This window comes from Hipposideros armiger, unplaced genomic scaffold, assembly GCF_001890085.2.
Source record: "Hipposideros armiger isolate ML-2016 unplaced genomic scaffold, ASM189008v1 scaffold_177, whole genome shotgun sequence".
Lineage (NCBI taxonomy): Eukaryota > Metazoa > Chordata > Mammalia > Chiroptera > Hipposideridae > Hipposideros > Hipposideros armiger.
In genome coordinates this window covers 1,893,044-1,904,115 of record NW_017731527.1, presented here as the reverse complement: position 1 = coordinate 1,904,115, position 11,072 = coordinate 1,893,044, and positions in this window count along the sequence as shown.

Here is an 11,072-nt window from a genome sequence, read left to right as displayed (position 1 = left end):
AACCCCTTTGATTTACTTCTCCTCCCTTGCCCCTGTCACATTCCAAGCTTTTTCAGATGAGTGAAATGTCAACCTCCTTGAAAGACTCTTAAGTTCATAAAGGCAAAGTAAATTAATTGAAATGAAGATGACTTCCATGGCTTGGATCAGAGCAAGATCTGCTCTTTGTACTCTCTTAGAATCTTCCTTGTGGTCCCACAGCCTTCGGGGCTTCCAAGCCCCGAAGGCTAAAGGACAAGAACAAATGAATTTTAAAAATAAATTTCAGAAAGAAGTACTTAAATCCAGTAAGTATCTCTTCCTAGTAAGAAAATATTTACAGCAGTTAGACATCTTTTGTCATAAAATTTTAAATCAAGCAGATGATGGAGATGAGTGATGTCCTAAACAAACATTCCTTGACTTCATCATAACTCTGTTCTTTATTACTTTTGTGTTCTCTCTTTTTAGTTTTGTTCCCAAGACAAACTTGCTCAACTTTGGCCCTGAGAATTATGCTTACACGCAGGAGCTTTTGTTCAAGGATTGTTTAGGCAGCTGTTAAATATCCTTCATGTTTTAGAAGAGAATGACTCTTTTAAATACATTCATACATGTGGTTGATAGGAATTTTTGAACTAAAAACAGAGCTAAAATATAAGATTTTAAAAAACTTTCCCAAATTAGTAGTACTCATGTTCATTGCCTTCTGCTTTCATAGTAGAAAGTTTAGGGTCCCTTGGATAATACCTTAGATTTTTTAAATGAGAGATGAAACTCGTAGAGTCAAGATTGAATTTCACTTCATTCTTTAGTTTTCCTATTCTAAGTATTTCCTCTTATTATAGTCTAACAATTAGCTGTATCTTCTGTAACTCAAGTCTTTTTCAATTTAAATAACATTTTTAATTAGGTTCCATATCCTCAATGTATAAATTTAATCCTATCACATTTTAAAAAGATTTTTATTAAAATATGGCTAACGTACAATATTATATTAGTTTCAGGTGTGCATCACAGTTATGTTGGTCACTTTTCAGCATGCTTTTTTTAACACCTACAGTGTGTGAAGTACTATTTAGGATAATTATATAAATAGTGGAACCAAGATGAGTTCACAAGCTCCCTAGACATACAGATGAATGAAGTTTGTACTCTGACCATGCTTCACATTTTATGATGGCAGTAAGAATTGCATGAATGTTTTTGTTAACATTTCCACCTTTCTTCTTTATTGGCTGGAAATTTTCATTCCATATTTAAGTTGCTAAAATATAATAAAAAGAACTTTTGATGTAATAGAGTAAGATAAATGGATTTTCTCTTGATTTTTTTGAACTTTGGTTAAACAAAGTTCCATGTACTAGACTTCATATCACTCACAAAAACGTTAAACTTAATGCTTGAGAGACAAAAAACTAAGGAGTGTTTTACTTACCTTTATTTGGGATCATCATTGACAGTGTAGATAATCGGGTGTTTTGGTCCATTAAGTAGCTCATCCACTTGAACATTTGTTCCCAGGAAAGTCTCATGTCCTATAAGCTCCTTCCACACATTTTTCCTGCATAAATGGTTTAAGAGGTGACAGTTGTGCTCTTTCTCCTGAGCAATATGGTTAAGGTTTGGACCTCATGCTGAGAGATGCATTTAATGAAGAATTAGGTAAGGTTTGCAGTTTCTTTCATAAACATGAAATTTTAGAAAATGTTTTGTGGGTTTCTGAAGATGTATCATTAATTTATTACGAATATTAAGTAGTAATTATTTTCTTCTATAACTTCTTATGAAAGCGAAAGAAAGAAAGCTACTGGAATCTTTTCCCTCAGTCCTGACAACATATCTCAAAAGAATAACAGTTACTTAACCTATTTAACTTTGAAGAAACTCATGAAATCTTGTGTATAAATTATGGGAGTGTATTAGTTTCATGTTTCAATTGGCTGTTGACTTTTTTTTTTACCTCAAAAGATGGGGGAAGGGGCAGACCAATGCACTTAATACAGTTATTCCAAAATGATACATTGTTTCCTTTTAGTGTCTTTACTTTCTCCTCTCAAGCATTGGGAGCTTATTTGACTTCCATAGTATAATTCCTACATCATCTCCCTATGTTTTCTATAGTGCTGTTTTATACATAATGCTGTAGTTTTATTTATCAGCAACTAAACACTGTTTTGGGTAAAGAAGGTGGAAAGGTCAACTACCGTGTTTACATAAACTGTTGGAAAATTTAAAACAATTTTCTAAATTTACTAGTGACCCTGACTTCTGTTTTTCAACATTTAATTCAAACAATATTGTAAATATTGAGTGATTGTTAGATACATATTTTTGGGTGTTCTTTTTTAAAAGATTTTTATTAAAAATATAGTTAACATACAATATTATATTAGTTTCAGATGTACACAATAGTTTATAGTTCCAACATTTATATACCTAAAGAAGTGATCACTGTGATAAGTTCAGCAACCATCTGACACTGTACCACACAATCACAATATTATTGACTATATTCCCTGTGCTGTACATTACATCTCCATGAGTTATTTGTTTTATACCTGGAAATTTGGACCTCTTATTCCCCTTCACTTACCCCCCTTTTTTAATTTTTCAGTTACAGTTGACATTCAATATTATTTTATATTAATTTCAGGTATACAGCATAGTGGTTAGACATTTATATAACTTAAGAAGTGATCCCCCTGATTAGTACCCATCTGGCACTATACATATTTATTAATATATTATTGACTATATTCCCTTTGCTTTACATCCCATGACTATTTGTAACTACTAATTTGTACTTCTGCATCCCTTCCCCTTTTCACCCTGCTCCACAAACCCCCTCCCATCTGGCAACCATCAAAATGTTCTCTGTATCTATGAGTCTGTTTCTGTTTTGTTTGTTTATTTTGTTCTTTAGATTCCACATATAAGCAAAATCACATTGCATCTGTCTTTTGCTGTCTGATGTACTTCACCCCGCACAATACCCTCCAGGTCCATTCATGCTGCTCCAGATGACAAGAACCCATTCCCTTCCATGACAGTGCAATATTCCACTGTCTATATGTACCAACTCCTCTTTTTCCATTGTACCATCCATGAATACTCAGGCTGCCTCCACATCTTTGCTATTGCAAACAATGCTGCAATGAACATGTGAATGCACATGTCCCCTTGAAGTTGCATTTTGGGTTTCTTTGGATAAATACCAGGAAGTGGGATTACTGAGTCCTTCTTTGTCTCTTGTTATAGCCTTTGTTTTAAAGTTTATTTTGTCTGGTATAAGTATTACTACTCCAGCTTTTTTGTTTGTTTGCTTCCATTTTCATGCAATAACTTTTTCCATCCCTTTACTTTCAGTGCATATGTGTGTCTTTCGATCTGAAGTGAGTCTCTTGCAGGCAGAATACGTAAGGGTTTTGTTTTCTTTTCCATTCAGCACTCCTATGTTTTGTTGTTGTTGTTGTTTTTAAATATGGAACGCTTCACGAATTTGTGTGTCATCCTTGCGCAGGGGCCATGCTAATCTTCTCTGTATCATTCCAATTTTAGTATATGTGCTGCTGAAGCAAGCACCCTCCTATTTTTTTAATGGAGCATTTAATCCACTCACATTGAAAGTAATTGTTGATAGATATGTAGTTATTGACATTTTATTATTCATATTTTTTTATCTTTTTTCCCTCCCATCTTAAAGAAGTCTCTCTAACATTCCTTGTAATAGTGGTTTGGTGGTGATGAACTCCTTTAGCTTTTTGTTGTCTGGGAAGCTCTTTATTGTCCTTCAATTTTAAATGATAGCCTTGCTGGGTACAGTACCCTTGGTTGTAGGTCCTTGTTTTTCATCACTTTGAATATTTTGTGACAATCCCTTCTGGCCTGCAAGTTTCCGGTGAGAAATTAGCTTACAGTCTTATAGGAGCTCCCTTGTAGGCAACTAACTGCTTTTGCTGCTTTTAGGATTTTCTCATCTTTAACCTTTGCCATTCTAATTATAATGTGTCTTGGTGTGGGCCTGTTTGGGTTCATCTTGTTTGGAAATCTCTGTGCTTCATGGGCTTCTATGTCTATTTTCTTCACCAGGTTAGGAAAGTTTTCAGTCATTATTTCTTCAATTAGATTCTCAATCCCTTGCTTTCTCTCTTCTCCTTTGGTATCCCTGTCATGTGAATGTTGTTACACTTCATGTTTTCCCTGAGGTCTCTTAAACTATCCTCATTTTTTGTGTTTCTTTTTTTTTTCTTTTTGCTATTCTGATTGGGTGTTTTCTGCTGCTTTGCCTTCCAAGTCATTGATTTGATCCTCTGTTTCACCTAGTCTGCTGATGATTCCTTCTAGTGCATTCTTCATTTCAGTTATTGTATTCTTCACTTTTGACTGGTTCTTTTTTATGGTTTCTGTCCTTTCTTTATGCTTGTTATCTCTCAGTTCACAGAGTATACTTATAACCACTGTTTTGAATTCTGTATCTGGTAGGTTGCTTGCCTCCATTTTGTTTAGTTCTTTTTCTGCAGTTTTCTCCTGTTCTTTCATTTGGAATGTATTTCTTTGTTTCTTCATTTTGGCTGCCTCTCTGTATTTGTTTTTATGTATTAGGTACATCTGCTGTGTTTCCCAGGCTTTCCAAGTGACTTAAGTAGTAGGGGTTCTGTGGGGCCCAGTGGCACAGTCTCCCTTGTTACCAATCTGGGTGCTCCAGGAGCGTCTCTTGTGTGGGTTGTGTGTGTCCTCTGTTATAGTTGTGCCTTGATTGATGTTGGCTTGTCAGTGTGTGGTATTGATCCTCAGCCGGATTGGCAGTGGGGTTTGGCCACGTCCACAGCTAACAAGCTGCTGTGTGGGGGACTTACCCCATTGAGTGGGATTTACCCCTGCAGGCTCTGGTGCCTATTGAGATTGCCCTTTGGGTGTGCCACCTGTGGGGCTAATTGGTTGGTGCTTTGCTGTGGTCTGAAGACAACCTCCAAGTATGCTGGTTCTGGCACCTCTTGGGAGGGGCTCCACTACAGATCCATGTCAGCCACTGCCTGTGACTGGCTGAGGGCTACCTGGTAGGAGCTACAAAGCAACCCACAGTTGGTCGCTGCCTGTACTGTACCTGGAGGCAGGTGGGAAAGGCCATGCTTTGAACCAAGGACAGCTGCCACCAGTACTCGGCCTGGAGTAGCTGCACAAAAAGCCAGGATACTCTAAGGCCGGCTGCCACCTGCTGGCTCCTGTAAGGTTCAGCTGCTCATAAAGCCTTTAAGGTAAGCATGTTGGGTGAGACAGGGTCTCAGTAAGTCAGCAGGATGGAGCAGTGGAGCTCACAGGCCAATCAGATTCAGATTTGGCCTGTGGGGGCGCCCGCCTGCCGCCTGCCCAAGAACAGGGCCCCATACAGGGCAAATGGGCACTGTCCCTCCAGTTCTCACCTCTGAGCTATACAACTCAGTCTCTCCCCATGTTTCCAACACTCTCAGAGCCACCGTCCCTCTGCCGGAGCCTAGGTGAGTGCCTGCACAGGCCCTTTAATAGAATGTCTGGGTTTCCTGCTGCCTTCTGTCCCACTCAGATGGCTGGAGTCCCCATTGTTTTTTGCAGCCAGAAGTTGTGGGGGCTCCTTCTCCTGGCATTAGTACCCGGGCTTGGAAGCCTGGTGTAGGGGGGCTGGAGCCCCTTGCTCCTTCACGGGTAACCGCTGTGGCTGAGATTCCCCTCCTGATTTTCAACCCCCGTGTGTGTGTGTGTGTGTGTGTGTGTGTGTGTGTGTGTAGCCCATTTTGCATCTCCACACCTTACCAGTCTCTATGTGGCTTCTTTTATATATCCTTAGTTATAAAACTTCTGATCAGCTAGACTTCAGGTGGTACTCCAGGTTGATTGTTCTATAATTTAGTTGTAATTTTGATGTGTTCACAGCATGAGGCAAGCACAGCGTTTATCTACTCCACCATATTGGATCTTTGTTAGATATAATTTTTAATTAAAAATAACTACCACTTATGTCGCCAAATATATTTTTAGGAGAGATATGGAAATGATTTTATTTTTAAAATCCTAGTTGAGCTGACTTCATTTTTCTCTGATTAGAATATAACTATATATGTTTATTTTTTAAAATATAATTGCTAACTTTAAGCCATCTGTACTTTAAAAAGTTAGGTGTTTAAAATTCCAACAGGCATTTATTTCCTTATAGCTATTCATATTTTGCATTGAATATGAATATAGTTTTCTGTAAGGAACTTATTTAATAAAATTTTATATTATATAGTACTTTTGTTTTTATTCACTAAGTCACATTACATATACTATATATTTTATACAAGCTAGGCAGTAATGTCACCGATGATCCAAATTAAAAAATTGGAGGTGAAATGTTTAGCAGTAGAGTTAGGATTTATGGCACAAACCTCGAAAATAGATTAAAAGCAATATTGGTTTTACAAGGTATAGTTAATGCAAAAACAGGAGTTTTTGTTCATGTTAATAATGCTCCTTTTTAAGTAAACATATTGCCATCATTTATCCTGGAAATATATTGAAAAAATAGGGAGCAAGACTTCAAGACAGGGTCTAGCTAATTCATCAGTTTTGCCGAATACAATAGTAGGGAATTGAAAGAAGCTTTTCCTTTTCTTCTTGGCCTTAGAATTGTGCACCACCATGCATTTTTTTAAGCCTAAGGGGCAAATAAATAACTTCACTTGAGTACTTCATCATGACACTATTTTATAATATGTCTGACTTCAAAATACAAGAAATCACATACTGAAGTTTTTCATGCATTTTCACATAATGTGTACTTGTAATAATTTCCCATATCGATTTACCTTAGCATACATGTTAAAGAGTTAAGAGAATAAAGTAGTCCTCTCTTATCCACGGTTTCACTTTCCAATGTTTCAGTTACCCACAGTCAGCTTTGGTCTGAAAACACTAAGTGGAAAACTCCAGAAATAAACAATTTAAATACCATTCTAAGGTTTAAATACCTTTCTGAATAGTGTCATGAAATCTTGTGCTGCTTCACTCTGTCCCGCCTGGGACGTGAACCATCCCTTTGTCCAGCGTGTCCACACTGTGTTCATTACCACCCATTAGTCATTTAGCAGCCATCTTGGTTATCAGAGAAGTTATCAGAAAGAGAGAGAGAGAGACAACATCCATGTAACGTTTATTACAATATATTGTAATTTTCTATTTTATTATTAGTTATTGTGAATATTACTGTGCCTAATTTATAAATTAAGTTTCATCATAGGTAGAAAAAAAAACCATAGTATACATAGGGTTTGGTACTGTCTGCAGTTTCAGGAATCCACTGGAGGTCTTGGAATGTATCCTCACAGATAAGGGAGAGCTACTGTAATCCAAAACAATTTCCAGCATTGTCAAAACATAACAGGTTTTCAGTAGAAGGCATAAGGAGTCTCACCCTTCAGGCTACTTACACAGTCCCATTGGTGGACACGAAAAGATTCAAATGCACAAAATCTCCCCATATCACTAATGTAGCTAGCGTTCATAACTTAGAGGGGAGAAGAGAATGAGTAGGGAAAGGCGTGTATCTGGATAGAATCAAGGGCGTTCATAAACTGAAGTGGAAAAGTAATTAGATTTTTATTTTCACTAATCCCTAGAATGAAATGTAGCATTTAAAAAAATTATGAATATGGACAATAAATCTCAGTAGTATTAGCAGTACCTGTGATAATGTCACTGATAGAAAGAGCAGATAGTTTTCATTTTACATGTGTTAGTTATTACAGATACCTTGAAATAATTATAATTTTAGCCTATCACTTGATTAGAATAGTTTTCAAATGCTTTCAACAGTTTTGAAACTACTTTAAAGTTAGGGAAGTTTTTAGCTTTGTTGCTGGATCTTATCCTTCTACCAATGAAGATGCACAGATAATACTACACCTTAAAATTAGCTTCATAAATATTGGGATGCCTGTATTTTGGTGTAATTCATTTCCGTCTTAAGCCTATGCATTTAACTTGTTCAAAAACATTGTCTAAGAAGGGGTTCACAAGATCACTAAATTGCCAGAGGGGTTAATAGCACAGAAAGGATTAAGAAACCCTTTTTATGCACCAGGGTCATTTCTCCAGATTAAATCATTTTTCACCCTCGAGAACAGTTATGTGTTATGGAAGGAGTAAAATAGCGTACATAATTATCAGATTATCTCTCACTGGCAGAACATAGGGTTGAAAGAGAATGGGACTTTTTAAAACAGGCAGCTCCAGTGCGTTGAGTGAATGAGTGAGGCACTTTAGTGAGGATCACTCAGCAATCAGGGTACAGTAGGTAGGGGATAGGCATTTGGGAAGAGGACAAATGGTTTAGGTAGCAGCATCGGGGAAGGAGTATGGCCTTAGGAACCCCCGTCCTACCACTTTAGTTTTAAAACTTTAGGTGGGTTATAAGGTTCCCCTGAGCCTCAGTTTTCTCACTGATAGTTTTGAAAGTTGCATAAAGCTTTAAATTAACAAAGCACTTTCACATTTATTTTCTCCTTTGACTCACAATTTTGTGACAATGGCTATGATGATCATCGCCATTTCACAGGTGAGGAAACTTGTGGCCAGATGGTGTATAGGACTTCTAAGTCCAAAGCCTTTCCTTCTGCCTGCCTTATCCTACAGGCTCTCCTTAAGCTATGACGAACAATAATTGAAATATGCATTTGAAAATACTTTATCATCGTCTGTGAAGTACTTAAATGAAATACTTCGTTAACAGACTCTAATTTTTCTTCCTATTGAGTCAATGTCATATTTTTTTCTTCCTTTTCTTTATTTCTTAATTTTTAAATTCAGTTTTATTCAATTTATCAAACATTTATTGAGAACCTCCTTTGTGAAAAGACCTTAGAGAACATGCTGGTTGAGGAGATAAAAGGAATGCAATAAATAATTAAGGTATGACATGGAAGTGTCTCCAGCAAAATACTATTGGAAAACAGGTAAGAGAACAATTAATTCAACCCTTTATAAGTCATGGAAAACTGCAGAGAAGAGGTGACATTTGAGCCAGACATTGAAAGATGAATAGGAACTTAGAAGGCTATTGAATTTTATATTTTTTTCTCTGAAAGAGAACCTAAATAGCTATGTTTGTGCTAGTTCAAATATGTGCTACCCTTTCTTTCTTTACATCATACCACAACTTTTCTCTAATTTTAAGTATTTATTTTCCTGATTTTATTAACAAGACCAAAGTTCTCAGGCTCAGCAGAGAAATAATTTGTTTCATTCAATAATGTTTTTCAAGTTTTCTATTCTCAAATAATTCAACGAACATGTGCTTAGCTTATAATATTATAATGTGCTATGCTAGCCATGGAGGATATGAATAAACACAAGCCACAGCCTTTGTCTTCAAAGAATATTAAGTTTAGTTGGATGGATGACATTTGCTGAAGCTTGCCTCATATGAAAAGATAGCATGCATATTTTTAATCTGATCTCTCTATAAATATATAACAAAAAATGGAAAAATTGTAAGTGTAGCTTCAAAACACACATCTGCAGAAAGTTGATAGAAAAGTTCAATAACAAGAAGGTTTCACCCTGGTGTACCCCTTGATCTCTGACCAAGGAAAAGACAGAAGATGCTGAGGTCATTACAGGAAAAATACTCCCTATCCCATGAAAGGGAAAAGAAAAAGCAGCAGCCATTGGGTGTTGCTTTTGTGTCTTTAATTTAACTCTTTGTCTGCCTTAGTGTGGCCAAAGTTTGTCTCGCTATAGGAAAACTCATGCCTAATTTTTATAAACAGAGATTCAATGGGGGAATTGCTCTCTCTTATCTAGATCCCTTTATTCCCAGCTGTGAAATTGATGGATGTTTTTAAAGTCCTAAGAAGCCTCCCCTTGTAAATATGTTTTCTGGTTCAAAGGGAAAACAAAGAAACGCGGGAGGGATTATTCAGAGAAATACCTTAGTAAAAAACAACAATAACTTGAGAGCGCTACATAGCTAGGTGTTATGAAGAGGGAAAACCCTGCAATTAGTCAGTGTATTAAGAATGAAAATAAATGGCAAGAGAGAACTTGCTAGGTTCATGTAATTATATGACTCAGATTAACATTTGTCACCATGTGAAAATTTCTTAGATTTCCACGTCTTCATGTAACATTTCCATTATCGCTGGCTGAGATCACTATTTGGCAGAACAGAATCGAGATGCTGATCCCAGATGTGTCACTGATGATCAGTGCCACCTCACCTCTCGGTTCTCAGAGTTCAATTCAATTCAGCAAATATTTATTGAGTGCTTATGGCTGCCGACTTTCCTAAGTCAGAGAAAAATAATGAGATGTTAGTAAAATGTGACATGTCTCGGTGAAGACAGTGCCACATAGAGAAAGCCATTATCACCATTGGCATTTTAAACCAGAAGTTGAATTTAATTATATTAATAACACCAATAGTGCACATTGCTTTGAGGTACAACGATTTCCCCGCTGGATTCTGATTTTTATCTGCAAGAATCACTGGATACAAACCACAGTCCCCAAGGCTTGACTTATAAGTAAAATAACACCATCCCCCGTCTAGCATCAGTTATGCACATCCCTAATAGCTCAGCTGAGGGACAGCATTAGCCATTATATAAACTAATTGGGTTAATTCTGCTCTGGAATTTAGGCAAATAATGTAACTGAGATAAACAGAGGGTCACTTATGCGTCTACTTGTACACATTTATCTACACTTCTTATTTATACTACTAAATGCTTAAAACAACACTAGGCTATAAATTTGCCTTTTCTTTCTGATTCTCTTGGCAGGGTTTCTTACATGCTTAACTTTTAAAGAGTGGAGTTCGGTCTCCTCTCAAATAAATAAGAGAGCCGTGGAAGGAAAAAACTGCAGCTACAAAGTAGTTCTAACCCATTAAACGCAGATGGCTCACAGGGGGTTTAATCATCGGGAGCGAACACACATCACGCTGAAATATAGAGCTGTTTTCTATCACTTGTTACCATTTGAATGTCTGTCTCAGGAAAGTGAATTCCATATATCTTCCTGGCCATCAGTTGCCCTTTGAATACTCCTCTCTCTGATGTAGCTAGATTTCTCTT